General features: G+C 36.2%; 1 long non-coding RNA gene across 1 annotated transcript in view; it reads right to left on the reverse strand.

The window, feature by feature from the left end:
* Positions 1–3,652: 3,652 nt before the first annotated feature.
* The window catches only part of LOC134201523 (uncharacterized), a 33,028-nt gene continuing 21,386 nt past the window's right edge, over positions 3,653–15,294 (reverse strand). The window contains exons 2-3 of the long non-coding RNA XR_009976872.1: positions 4,838–5,229; positions 3,653–3,962 (exon numbers count right to left, since the gene is read on the reverse strand). This is a non-coding gene — a long non-coding RNA (uncharacterized LOC134201523). The remainder of the gene's footprint in view (positions 3,963–4,837; positions 5,230–15,294) is intronic.

The following is a 15,294-nucleotide window of genomic DNA, read 5'->3' on the forward strand; positions in this document are numbered from 1 at the left end:
CTGGAGGAATTCGAATTGCGTTTTCGACTCCTTCATTGTGAAGTCCAAGAGCATCACTGACCATCCACCGTGAGACGGGGACGTATATCCGAACTATAATGATAATAAAATTATACAACAAACCTGTTTACACTTCAGTCTTTAATCGATCGAACCCTTCACGCGACCCGTTCCCACACTGACCATTGTCCGAGCAAGCTCAGTAACGTCTTCGGATAATTTTAACCCCTCATTGCAAAACGGGTCGAACTAGTAAAAAACCTGTTTTTTTTTTAAACTAAAATATAGTTTTTGTTCGTTCCTTTTTCTCACCACTGGTCATTCGAACGAGCAGGTTTCGAAGTCACGATACATGGATACCAGATTTTTATTAAGCGGTTTTTATGAGGAGCTTTTATTGCTTAGATGGGTGGACGAGCTCACCTGGTATGAAGTGATTACCGGAGCCCATTGACATCTACAACGTAAATGCCGCCACCTAGGTTGAGATATAGTTCTAAGATCTCGGCTTTTACAGTACCACGGCTGCTCCACGCTTCAAACCGAAATGCATTACTGCTTTACGGCAGCAATATACAGGGTGTATAACCTACCCGTGCGGACTCACAAGACGTCGTACCACTAGTAATAAATAATCTAAAGTGTTTATGGGGTGATATTAAAAGTATTGTAATGTAATATAATGTAATGACGCTACGACATTAGCACAATATTTTTCAATAAAAACTGATTTAATACGATTTCACCGTGAGTTTCGAAGGATGAGACCCACCATCTAAGGGTCAGTATCCTTTTCTTTGCAAAGTGCAGAGCCGTATAGATACCATTGAGCTGAATGGTGTCAATGGTCTTTTAAAAATCACTTGATAACCTGCAACAATGGGAAGGGGCGATTTAAAACAAGCGACCTTTAATGTGGCCACTACTAGCTGAGCTAATTCGTTCTGTTTTTTTTTTATTAGTGACTTATAAAATTTGTAGGTAAAAAGTGTTTTGTGCGAAAGTAGGGCATCTAGGAAGACCGCTGGTGTTCGTACCACCACCCTGCCAATTTTTGCCACAGAGGTTTCCGACTCGAAGGATGGGGCAACAAACAGTTGTACTGTAAAACTCAGAACTCATATCTGAAGGCGTCATTCACGCTGCTGATATCTATGAGCTCCGGTAACCACTTGGTTCTCCAGGTGGGCCCTGAGTTCGTCCACCCATCTGAGCAATAAAAAATATTTGTTTATTAATATAATTAGTAACCATGTTGATTATTATAAAACAACTCTTCTCACCTTTATATTTGTTGACTTGTCTTGTAAGAATAATATTAAGATTGGTTACATTAAGTTGACACAAAAAAGATCAGGTTTGTATTCATAACGAGGGGTTAATGTACCTTAAGACGGCGGTCTTCGATCGGACAACGGTCAGACCGTGTGAATATTACAACAATAGGTAAGTAGCCTAACGCCACGGGCTCGGACCGGTGGCGATTCGGGGCAGATTCAACAAATTGACAATGTCAAAACCGGTTTCGTGCGGACAGTGAATGTTCTAGCAATGGTCATTTTATGATTTGAAACCTATTGATATAGGTACAAAATAGTTGATGCATTGAATTATCAGCCCACTGAGTTTCTCGCCGGATCTTTTCAGTGGGTCGCGTTTCCGATGCGGTGGTAGATTCTGTGGATCGCTGCTCTTGCTAGGACCAGTGTTAGCAAAACCTCCGGCTTGAGCCCCGAGAGCTCACCTACACGCTAGGGTAACGCTGATATAGCCTCTCAAGGCTATCAGCATAGGTAGGAAAAAAAATATTAACATATTTTGAATTCCAAAAAAAAAACACCACTCTGCAACATTGCTGAACTATAATATGATGTACAGGGTGTGTTAAAATAAAATTTAAAAAGTTTTTTTGTTATAAATTTAGCAAAGACAGGTGAACGCGTTTATGACCCATCTGATATTAAGGGATTACCTACCGAAGCCAATAGATTAGGCGCTGTGAGCGCCACCACTGACTTAGTTGAATTAGTATAATGGCCGGGCCATCCCTCGAATCGAAAAACGAAATTAAGACTGTTACATTGACGAAAAGGTAAAAGACCAATTCTTTCTTTATTTATTTTTTAGTGCTTTGCAGGCCGTTGCCTACCGTTAAGTACTCTCCAAAAGCCTCTTTTGAAAAAAGATCGAAATTCTTCATAAGAATCTGTTTCCATTACCTTCTGATACATACATTTGACACAATCCATACAAAACAAATACCGCAGGTCATCAAGTATCAAAACTAGTCGAATCACCTAAGCCGCGCCCGAGATAAATTTTGGAACGGCAGTGAAATTTTAATAACTAATTTTCTTGTAGAACTCGTGCGCCAGCGGCGTATACATCCGACTACGTATGTGTGTGAGTTTGTATGTGTGTGTGTGTGTGAATGTATGTACGCTTACGTAATAATAACTGTAACGTATAGACTTAAGAATAACAGAGGGTGGCAACCTTGGAAGAAGCGTAGCGGTAAAACACGTGCCTCTCAACCAAAAGATCAAAATTCCAATACTGAACAAATATATTTTTTTTTCATTCTCATGTCACTTACAAGACGTTGATTATAGGTGAATCTGTGATAAGCGGTTCTCTCGAAGTAAGCGAATTCTTACATAGTGATATCAGATTAATGTAGGGTTGTCGACTTTAATTTTTAAATTCAATTCGTAACGCAAGGACCATTCTCTTAAAGTGACCGCGTGCACAAATGCTGCTTACCCTATGTTTGAAGTAGTAATTACTGTTGTTATTATCAATAAAAATCTGTTGCGTATGAAAAAACGAATACCATGAAGAATATGCAGGGAACATCCTTATTCTAACAATACTTGAGGTATTGGAAGAGAATTTTATTTCACGCTGTAACTGATCGATTTGATTTTTGTTTTAGGGGTTTGAGGATAAGTCATTATGAGCACGTCTTAAATTTAACTTTAAAGATAAGTCACCCGGTATGCTTGATATCTTATGCCCCGTCATACTAGTACCAAACTATTCTTGTATATATTCAGAGAAGAAAAGAAAGACTCTTTGAAACTCAAGGAGTTCAAGATAAATCTTCAAGCTTATAACGTCCTAACTCTATTCATGTAACATCAGATTCTTGTGAATGAGAAATAAATTCAATATAAAGCTCTGCTTACGGCCTAACCTACTCATATCAAGCGATGCGAGCTCATAGCAAGCGGTGTTCGAATCCCGCAGGCAAGTATCAATCATTCTAAGTTAATACGTACTTAACTTACTCATGAACGGTAAAGGAATAACATCGTGTAGTAAAAACCAAACTCGTAAAGTTTGTGAGTTGTATTCATTGGTAAGACATACTATGACTCTGCCTATTTCTGCATAGCAATCATAAATATGGGTTTGAAAGGTAATACGGTCGTTTGATATAACAAATAAGTCCTCATACTTCAAGACGGAGATATTCACATTGTTATGTTTATGAGGATCTTGTTGTCATGGTGAACGTTCGTGAGCACTTAGACTTAGATACGTTTTTAAATAGCACCTGGCATATAATTATCACAATTCAAAGCGTCATTTTTAATTAAAACTGACTTCAAAATTAACACAGGAAAACTTTAATTAGAAACCCTATTAAGTTCAGCACTATGCAATACATTAATTATAAATCAATTAAAAACTTACACTTCCATGAATACAAAATATTATTACAAACATATAAGGTTATCCAGATTATTTTGAACCTTCATTCCTCGTGAAATCCGGCGAGAACGGCATTTTAAACGCTAAAGCACAGATCATGATGGAATGGCCGTTAGGAAATTACCTCCGAGGGTGGGGGGGAGGGTGGTGTGCCGAGGGCGGAAAAGCGTGAAAATTACACAAGAAAATTTCTCCATTCAGCATCTTTGTGTTTTCCTTCAAGATGGCGGACGTATTGGCTGGAGCTGCAAGATGTGGTAAATAAAAATAGGTTTATTTGTGAAAATGTTTTGAGTTTAATTTCGAGTGAGCTTGTGCGTAATGGTACACCTTAGGACCCTTTTTTTATTGCTTAGATGGGTGGACGAGCTCACAGACCACCTGGTGTTAAGTGGTTACTGGAGCCCATCGACATCTACAACGTAAATGCGCCACCCACCTTGAGATATAAGTTCTAAGATCTCAGTATAGTTACAACGGCTGCCCCACCCTTCAAACCGAAATGCATTACTGCTTCACGGCAGAAATAGGCAGGGCGGTGGTACCTACCCGCACGGACCCTGCATTGAGTGTTCCGGACCGGCACGAGTGATTGCCACGAGACGGGCATCCGGGGTTTTATAAGATAGTCAAAAAATTTTTTAAGATTAACAAACCAGTCCAACCCGGGTTGACGTCACTCGCCTTATCGACGCGTGTAACGTGCTGCGTAAAAAATGCTGTATATTCGACTTTATTCGAGGGCTATTTGGCTTCAGTGACGTTTTTGCAATAGACAGCCATTTAAAGTTTTAAAAAAATGTGAAAAAATGGAGTGAAGTAAACTTAATTGGAGTTCAATTAAAAACATCGAACTGTTGATGCTTATACTAAATAAAAAGTACATTTAATTATAGAGATAAATGTGGGGTGCTAAGCGAAATTTCCCTTAAGCCTTTTCACTCCTCAATGTATATTTTTTATTATACGACAAAGTCAAATGTTAATGAAACTAATTAGATATTTATTTTTGTTGGACCATCCAAATCGCTACTCATAGCTGCTTAACGACAGATAAACGTAGATAGGTCAGATTTTTTATTCGTAACTATACCTAAGAATTGGTGGTAATCCCCTGTACCTTATTTCTCGCTTAGAAATTCACTTTGTTAAGTAGGATATCCAATTCAGTGCCCACGTAGCTGCAAATTATCTCAATAGGTACTAAGAGCCTTTAACAATGGAACATGCATTTTTTCACACGTGCGACATATAAAATTGTAGCTTAATACCCGTCCTAATTTCCTTTTTGGGTTTAGTACCACTGCAATTATACCATCATTGAAGATTGAGCTTTGCATAGCGGTTCTTATTTCAATTTTTGGATCGGGGATATGAATAATACACATTATTTTACGCCGTGACCAAGATATACAGTTGTAATCGAATTTCCAATATCTTGATATTTTTGGGTATACATCTATGTATTCTCTTCATCAATCCATTTCTATCACAATTGGTTTTTTTTTGAGTCTGAAAAAAAAACGGAGTTAAAATTTTAAATTGTTTTTTTTTAGATTAATTAAAATTAATTTTACGGTCCAATCTCGGGTTTGTTGTTTTCGACATATAATTCCAAGCGCAGTTTGGACGGCCATCCAAATGGATCGGTGACCTAGTGAACATTGCTGGGTCACGTTGGATACAGGTGGTAATGGACCGGCCGCACTGGACATCAATTGTACAGGCCTATGTTCAGCAGTGGACAGGCTCAGATGATGATGATGATGATGATGATATAATTTCAGATGTTTTGAATATTTTACACTTTCGTGATTCTTGGACGACTGCTTGAAAAGTACACTTTTAATTATTATTTACGATTCGATAAACCTGTAGAATATACTAAAATTTTAATTATTTATTGAAATACCACATGTATTATATAATCATTGTTTCTGTATCAATGTGATGATCTCGTGGACAATCATACACCGAAGCTATTGAAAGGAGTTTAATTTTTCATCCCTTGCTTTTAGCGTCATTTTCGTTTGTTCACATCTTCGAGTCAGCGCTAGGAGACTGAACTGACTTTGACAAGATGCGGCTACGTTGATATCGTGATAGTTTCGGAGCTTTGAACTGATTTTAACCTAATATCGAACGATTAACGGTCGATTTTTAAATCACAAATTTAATTATAATAAAAATTTTAATTTTTGTCTTTACGTCTTTATTCGCGTCGATTAATACAGGAAGTCGGTACAATAGCATCGCTCGACAACGTTCTTTGATCATCGGTTTTAATTAAAGCATTATAATATATACTTACTCGTTTACTTACTTACCTACGTACATATTTTATTTGTTCGTTATGCCAACGGTACTATACTGATGTGACAAATATTAACACGATTTGTGTTAGGTAAAGTTTATTTGCGTAATCGTGAGCACCCGTGAACATGCCTATTCAATTCAGTGCATGCCATTTTTTTGTATTTCATTGTACTACGTTAAATAACTTTGAAAAGTGGTAGCCTTTAGATAAGTAACTGGTATATTACCTATACGTATGTATGAATTCATGGGCTTATAAAACATCACAACCAATCAGATCCGGTTCTAAAAATTGAATTTGGAACGGCTCTCTGTAACGTACACACGTGTACAAGAAGAATCCGGTAAATCAAGTATTCTAAATTCGAAACGACAATATAAAAAATCGAGTTTCGTACAAAAATGTATTTTTCTATTTAGTTATTTAATTTTTGTGAAACGATAAACCGGATTTAACCCTTTTGAGGATGGACTGTTCGAATTTCGAAACTAGTTCGGTTGCACGATGAATGGTTATTAAGTTGAACGGACAAAAAAAACTAGTTTTTATTTTTTATTTTATTTTAATGAAACTTTCTACGTAATTTGGATGACTTGAATATTACAAGAAGCTATTAGATTAGTCCGCGTTCGTGTCGTTCGCTATAGTGAACTGTAGGTAGTATTGATTTTAACTTTAATGAACATTTCTATATTTTTGTTAAGATATTCTTTGACTACGACTATAAAAATATTAGACTATGTCTCAGTAAATGACTGAAATTATATTTCATCCCATATCATCTCATCTCATTTTATTTAATTTCATCTCAGTTGATAAATGTCTCAAATTAATCATCTTCATTTCATTTCACTCCATAATATAATTTTTCATAAAAATAAGAATATAAATTAAAATAAGACTTAATCTAAAGGTCTTAGTTACCAGGTCATAAAATACCTTAAAAATAATTTCTTTTTTCATATTTCCATTGTTGGATTCTAAGATGTACGAGTCTTTTATGTACACAATCCATAATGAATATTACGTCGACTCAACCATTTGTAAACATTTATTTAAGTGTTACATAAATTTTAACATAATACAAGATCCCGAAATCTTATCTTTTCGACCTCTTTTATCTTCCAGAAAACGGAGGAACCATTTTAATTATACCCCGGAACGGCATAACGGCAGTTTATCGCGGGTCCCTCCCCCTCCTCCTCGGTGGGGGCGAGGGGGCAAGAAGCACAGATTTTATAGCTCAGTAACGTCGCGGGCTTTTAATGGCTTATTTGCCCAGCCTTTGTGAATACTCCCCCCCTTCATCTGGGCTTTGTATTGGGCATTTTATTCTCGATGGAAGACAACGGGGTCATGAGTTAAGAAATTTTGCGTTGTGTTTTGTTTTAACGACAAACATGTGGTCAAGGGGCGTTGTGTTGGAGCCGGTAGCGACCGATGCATCATTGTTAAATATTAATACGTGAAGCAAAAACTTTGTATCCCTTTTTACGAAAATTGCGCGGACGGAGGAGTATGAAATTTTCCACACTTATATAGAATATAGAGAAGAAGTGCACAATGCTAATATTTTTTTTAAATAATGTACAAAAGATACATGAAATCAATAAACAAAACATTACACACACTACATACCATGTATTTGATGCACACACGCATGCATACTATTTACTGTCAAACTTTTGTTTCTTGACGTCTGTTGTCAAATTGAGAATAGATTAAATATTGTTTGTCTTTGTTAATCAATTTTTTATAGTGTAGTCTTGGCGAAATTTGTGATTATAGAAGCATAAAATACAATCACAATAGTGTACAAACTTACAATTCCAATTAATTATAGTCGAATTTTTACTACTGCGGGACATCTAGTTGTTAATTAATACGGCTAATTTAAGTCTTAAAGCTAATTTATCGAGCCTTTTTTGTTTTTTTTTACGAGATAAGTCTAATCGGTAATGATTGCTTCGTGGCGTGCATAGCCCCTGCGTTACCAGTCCTTACGGAGTCTAACCAATTGCTTAGGACTCCAATAACATGTAGTCTATATGACGAATGCGCTCATGTTTCACTTGGCGTTCAGTAGTGATCGGAGCACCTAGGCATCGCGATGTGAAAACTAAAATCGCCTTATTGAAATTAACCCGAAAATACAACTTGACCGGAAAGCATTATTGCTTTGCGGGAGATATAGGCCACACATTTATTGAATATGAGATTATTGTCTTAAAAAAAGATCTTGCTAATTTTTTTTATTGCATAAATGAGTGGATGAGCTCACAGCCCACCTGGTGTTAAGTGGTTACCGGAGCCAATAGACATCTACAACGTAAATGCTGCCACCTACCTTGAGATATGAGTTCTAAGGTCTCAGTAAAGTTACAACGGCTGCCCCACCCTTCAAACCGAAACGCATTACAGCTTCACTGATTGGAATAGCTGTATTTAAATAAATTTAAAACTAAAAGTTACTGAAAGGTCAATGAATTCTCGAATAGGAGCACAGCAAATAACCAAAAAAAATCAGATACGAACTTTTACAGGCAGAGCGAATCGCACGAAGACTTACAAACCGAAGAATTAAAAAAAAAAAAACATTTTAATTGTACGAACGAATGTTTTTAATTTGTTTTAGGCAATTTTAATGTATTAAGTAGGTTTTGAATTTAGAATTTGGAATTAGAATTCGGATTGTTTTGGATTTTGAATTTTACTTTTAATTTTAATATTCCTGTTTTTTTTACGTTGCCCATACTGCCATTTGCTTAAGCTGCAGTCATCAATTTATTTAAATCATTTCTATTTTATATATTATTACACTGTAGTCGTAATGTCGTTGATGAAATTGATTAATTTGGTCGCAATTTTAACTAGGACCTCTTAGGAATGTTTTTTTAGAATAAGATTTTAAATTATCCCAATATTATTTATTCCCTAAGCTTGGTTTAATTACGAAAAATTGAGAACTGTGTTTTTTGAGATATTTGAAATTTACATATTCGTAATATTTTACGCCATATCGAAAAACCAGTACAAAATATGTTTTTACGTCTCCGTCATATAAAATTAGCTTTTCATATTGAAAACTCCTTATATGTAGTATACGTTTAATACGAAAATTATACATAATAATACTGGGTTTCATTTATTTATCGCATTTACATCCCTTTATCAGCTCCTTGTCGGAGCTCATAAAGGGATTCTTGCTTTGTGGACCGACGGTTTTTTTTTCCTACCTAAGCTGATGGCCTTGAGAGACCACTTCAGCGTAACCTTAACTAGTAGGTGAGCTCACGGGGCTCAAACCTGACGACGTTGCTTACACTAGCCCTAGCAAGAGACTTAATTAATGAAATGTAATCCGTGAAGTAGTAATGCGTTTCGGTTTGAAGCGTGGGGCAACCGTTGTAACTATACTGAGACCTTAGAACTGATATCTCAAGGTGGGTGGCGCATTTACGTCGTAGATGTCTATGGGCTCTAGTAACCACTTAACACCAGGTGAGCTGTGAGCTCGTCCACCCATTAAAGCAATAAAAAAAAACGTGTTTCGCAGAATCTACCACCGTATCGGAAACTCGACCCACTGAGAAAATCTACCGTCGCGGCGGTTCGAATACTATTTGGAACATGTAGGGTAAAGCCGAGATAGATGCCCCAGTTTTTGAAATAGTCATGTAATTTTGAAAATATTAATTTTATACGAATAATTTCTATTAATGTAGTTAGCTCAATCCTTTATGTTTAATTAATATAAACTTTTTTTAACCTATCAAATACAGATTTTGCAGAAATTCGTTTTTCGTAGAACCTTTTTTTGGAGGATAGATGCCTACCTGTATGGATAGTTGCCCCACCAAGAAAATACTGAGTAGGATAGATGCCTGCAGTACAGGATAGATGCCCTTTATACCATGTAAACGAAAAAACCAATCCAAATATTAAGAAGTTCTATTCCTAACAGAGCAATTGTCTCCAAGAAACATGGGTCATAATAATAAAAAATATTTTGTATTTTTTAAGTCTTTGAATGTTTATAATTAAAAGATAATTCTCATATCACACAAATGATCATAATTAAAATTTTAAAGCGTTAAGTAAGCGTAAGCTAAACTACAAATTTTTTAGTTTCAATATGCATTATCCTATTTTTTATTAAATTAAATTTTACAAATATTTATTCAACAAAAATATAAATTCTTAATTGTTTATAAAATATTCACATTAAGTGTCAATGTGTACATTGCCAAATCATATTTTTTTATATTAAATTAACACAATAAAGATATCTTTATTATTTTGTCCAATTGAAGTTTAACTGGATAGTGCTTTCAATTTTCCACATTTTCTACATCATTTCTAAAAACACGTTTCATGTAGCTAGTTCTGAAACATTAAACATTGAATCCAGTCGGATTGCGACTTCGTATTTTTATAGTTTTCAAAATATTCAATGCAGATATATTTACATGCGTTTTAGGTTTATCCCTTAGATTTCTTTAGGGGCAAATCTATTGTTTTATTTCCTTTCATTTTATAGTTAAGTGGATTGTCTTCATCTTCGCTGCTTGAACTGTAAATAATTTGTTTATGTTTTATGTTTTCGTGGCATATTTCTGCTATATTCTGAAATGGCAGAGTATGGAGGGATAGATGCCCCTAAAGGCACCTATACCCCAAAAAATCAGGGCAACTATCCTTTGTGATAAGGATAGATACCCAATTTTTTTGTAAATAAATTATAAACATAATAGCATTTATTTACACCTAGATGCAGACTCAATGAACCAATATATTCACGTAGTAAAAAATATAATGGAATTTTACATTAATTATAAAGTTATACCACGCTAAATACTAACCTTTAAATCTTTGACGTGTTCGTGAAATTCCGCGCGGAGAAAATTACATGCACGAGGAAAACACTTCGTCAGCACGCGATTGTCAAATGGTACATAAGGTATAGGGTGACTGTGGTTCCTACTTATGAAATTAATTTTTTGTTATGAGTGCGGGAAGTTAGGTTTTTAGAACATGAGGCATCTATCCCGCTGCGGCATCTATCCAGGTTTTACCCTATATATGTAAACTTATTTTGAAAATGTCGATAGCGAGATTTAGGCATCTATGAAATATCTAATGTTCTAATGATAGGGTACCTATACCTATACACTACTTAAATTAGCATAGCACATTTTTTTCTTTTCAATCAGTGGGCCAGTTTTTTTGGTTCACTTAATCATTTGTTTTGGTTTGAATACGAATTTATTTTTTATTTACATTTTGGTGGCGTACTTACTTAGTATACACTCTGAGATTTTTCATGAGCAATTTCCCCGCGTCTATTCCTAAAAATATTTTTTTACTTTGAGGTATGAGTTAAGAGCTCGCAACCTTCATTCAAACTTCCAGCTCAACACACATCAACTTTTGTTTAATAATAGCCTAAAAATAATCTAATCAGAAACGATTACTTCCGGAAAAAACGAATCGACAAACGTATTTAATTAACCATTTAATTATTAAATAATATGACAATAAGTTGCGCCTTAAGAGTGAGTCTCGCGTCAAAACAACAAAAATTTAAAACCGCGACATTCCAAATTCAAAACTTCAAATCACGGGTGGACGGTAGAAAAAAAAAGCATAATTTCAACCAGCACAATAAAACCACAGAACAAAAACACTACAATAGGCGACACTGGCTCTAATCTCCAACCAAAATCAATACCTTTTTACCTCGAACGGGCTCCCACCCCCATTTTCACAAACTAGCCTCCCGCGCCCCCTCCCCTTTCAATTTAAACGACAAAGTATTATTTAATTTCTATCGTCTTTTCACCATTATCAAGGCGCGGAGATAGAAAGAGCGGCCCTCTCTTTTTCTCTACGCCAAGACATCGCCCGTCTCTTTCTATCGTTAAAGAAACCTGTGCGTTGGCAGAGGACGGGTATACGCAAGACGAGGGCGCGTCGTTTTCTTAATGACGTCATATAGATTTATAGATGTACCGAGGGTGGCTTTCCTCCGTTGCGGGTGGGGGTTGAAAACTTTTTGCAGCCCCTTTTATGAATGTTTTAGTTCGATGTTTTATAAGGGTTTTTCGTGTTCATTATATTTTGTGTTCTTTGTCATGAAAATGTATTATTATACTCTACTAGCAGTGCCCTATGGTTTCCGCTACGCTTTATTTGGAATTAATAACAATGAAATGCGTGTTACTTTTTTGTTTTCTACAGACAAACATCTGCTTAATATTAACAAACTACATTATTATCCTATTTTGACTTGCTTAAGTTTCGTACTAACTCTATGGCACGAAAATTAAAACACAAAAAAATTTATATGTATTTTTTTTTTTTATAATAACGAGAGGCAAACGAGCAAGACGGGTCACCTGATGGTAAGTGAATCACCGCTGCCCACGGTCACCAGCGTTTACGCCAGTGCGTTGCCTACCCTTCAGGTAAGAATATGCTCTTTTCTTGAATAACCCATATATATATATGTCGGAGGCGGCGCCAGGGATGGCTAAGCGGTAGTTTCCTCATCACTCGTATTCGATTAAACTCAGTTTAGTCAATAAAACTTTTCAATAATAGTTAGTGAAACTCAACACACACAACTTTCACAATGACAGGATAAACCGACAGTTTCGTTGCACATACCGACAGACCGACTGACTGACTGACTGACCGTCAGAGACTCACTGCTGAGACGGACGGAATCACTGTCTGACACGAAATGCCACGACTCTGTCCACGTACCGCCATTTTATACTGTGGCGTTACGGAGTCTACCCTTCCTTATGTGATATTTATCAAAACAACATTTCATCATTTAAAATAATAATCAAAACCACCGTCTTAGTATTACTAAAAGTCGTTATCCACGACATATATATATATTTCTTGAATATAGTTGCACAATAAACATTAATATTCTGTGTTACCCGATAAAACAATTAATTATAATCTATCGACTAATATTATGCTTCCTCTACAGTTGAGGATCGAATTCGAACACGTTCGAAATACAAAAAACAAAAACCGGATATAAATATTTTTGATTCGCTTAATCACGAGACTCATGACGTACATAATATGTCAGGCACGTCGGATACAAATCAAAGTTCAAATTACGAACGAACGCCATCTTGGACGTGTCACAGTTTAGGGGCATACAATAAAACAATGTGCGCTTAGTATTCGTGCTCTGCTTATTCGACTCGTAAATTTTTCAACTGTAACATTTGGGTTGTGGATTCGAAGGTAATTTTGGGAATCTTGGGTGTTCTAATCCTGCAATTACACATTTTAATGGCATTCGTTGGCGGATGGCTTTTAATATTCCCCATTCTTGTTTTACTGTCGACTCTAGTTTAATACGTGGGCCGGTATTATTGTATTAGTGATTTTAATTGTAATGTCTTGGAGCTGTAATCAGGGGACTGATGAGTGGGCTTAAAGTGGAATTTGAATTCGTTTTAAAACGAGTATAAATGTAAAGTGTGCCCAATTCAAAAAAATACAATGACATGTAAGCCATTTTCAGTATTATACAGCACATTATAAAGACGGATTCACATTGAGGCATAAGGTAAAATTTTCGATTCAATTACAGATGAGGTAAAATTTCAATAACCGTCTTAGGCCGATGTTATCCGAAGCGATATTTAACTAAATTCCAATCATAAATTGTCTTTTGTCATCCGTGACGGCGAATAATACAAACTACCCGCAAAATCGTTATTCGTATCGATTACGCAATTGAAAACGTCGGAATGCTTAAATAAATTAACACTTCGATTGCTACGAAGGTCACCGGTGACCTACACGGCGCACTTTTTTTTTTATTGCTTAGTTGGGTGGACGATCTCACAGCCCACCTGGTGTTAAGTGGTTACTGGAGCCCATGGACATCTACAACGTAAATGCGCCACCCACCTTGAGATATAAGTTCTAAGATCTCAGTATAGTTACAACGGCTGCCCCACCCTTCAAACCGAAACGCATTACTGCTTCACGGCAGAAATAGGCAGAGCGGTGGTACCCACCCGCGCGGACTCACAAGAGGTCCTACCACCAGTAAAACCTTTTCTGGAGGTAAGCACTGAATGAGCTAAGCAAACAGCTTGGTACAATCGAAACTAGTAATAATATGTGTGGTTTCAAAATTAAAAAGACACGTTTAAATAGCAAATAGAACTAGCAATTGATTGATTGCATTTTTTTTTAAATTCTTTTGATATTAATCAGGATATTAATACGAAGTTATAAAGTTAATGTATTGTCAACAGCCCTTGATTCGTGTGAAACTATACAAGTTAATAGGACGTCTTGAAGTCGTTAAAAATGAAGTTCAAAGATTCGGTTACACATTGTACAAAGCTGATAAATAGTTTTAAATAAATATTGAGGCAACTTGTTACGATCAATGGTTTCCAAATTTTGACAGCACCTATCTAGACTAGATTACCAAACCTCCAGTGCTAAAAGTAGGTAAGATTTCAGTGTGTCAGCCATTTTAATACAAACGTTCTGTACGTCTTAAGATAAATCTCGTGCTTAATTTACTTTTCGCAACATTTGCAATTAGTTTTATCTTGTACCTCTTCCTTGAAGTTTAGACATCCAGACAAGACTAGAGACAGTTCCAGGTCTAGACAAATTATTCAAAGGAAGACTTTTCATGCAATTCATTACATATAATGACGTAATGCAAAAAGCTCACAGTCCCAAAACTAAAGAACTTAAATGACATAGACAAGCTCGTAAGAACTAATTACCGTTTTGAATTGACTATTCGAAATCATGCTATCTGACCTAGTGCCTTTAAGATCAAAGTTCATAGAGACACCAGCCACTAGACTGATGAATTTGACAGTTAGAGACGAGCTTTAAGCTTCAGCTGCGTCAAGAGATAAAGTACCGCGTTCTCTCTACGAAACCGAAGAGTAAAAATTGCGAAAGAGAAAGAGGCAAAACCGTTTATTAAAACGCGGGTTTCGCGAAGTTAAAATTAAACATGAAAAACGGCTTCCCCCCTCCCTCCCCGTGAACTACGGGAGGATCGCCCCTCCCAACTATTTCGTAGTTGTAGGGCTGACAAAAATTTACTTGAAGCAAAGTTATTGCAAATGTCGAGCATTCCTGCAGCAGGAATTATAATGTTAGCTGCTGCTCTTGGAGGATCTGATCATAGAGTCCTGAACGCCAATGCGGCCGCTTTAAAGCTTGAGACCAAAATCGCAATTCCG

The sequence above is a fragment of the Bombyx mori genome, chromosome 27, assembly GCF_030269925.1.
Source record: "Bombyx mori chromosome 27, ASM3026992v2".
Classification (NCBI taxonomy): domain Eukaryota; kingdom Metazoa; phylum Arthropoda; class Insecta; order Lepidoptera; family Bombycidae; genus Bombyx; species Bombyx mori.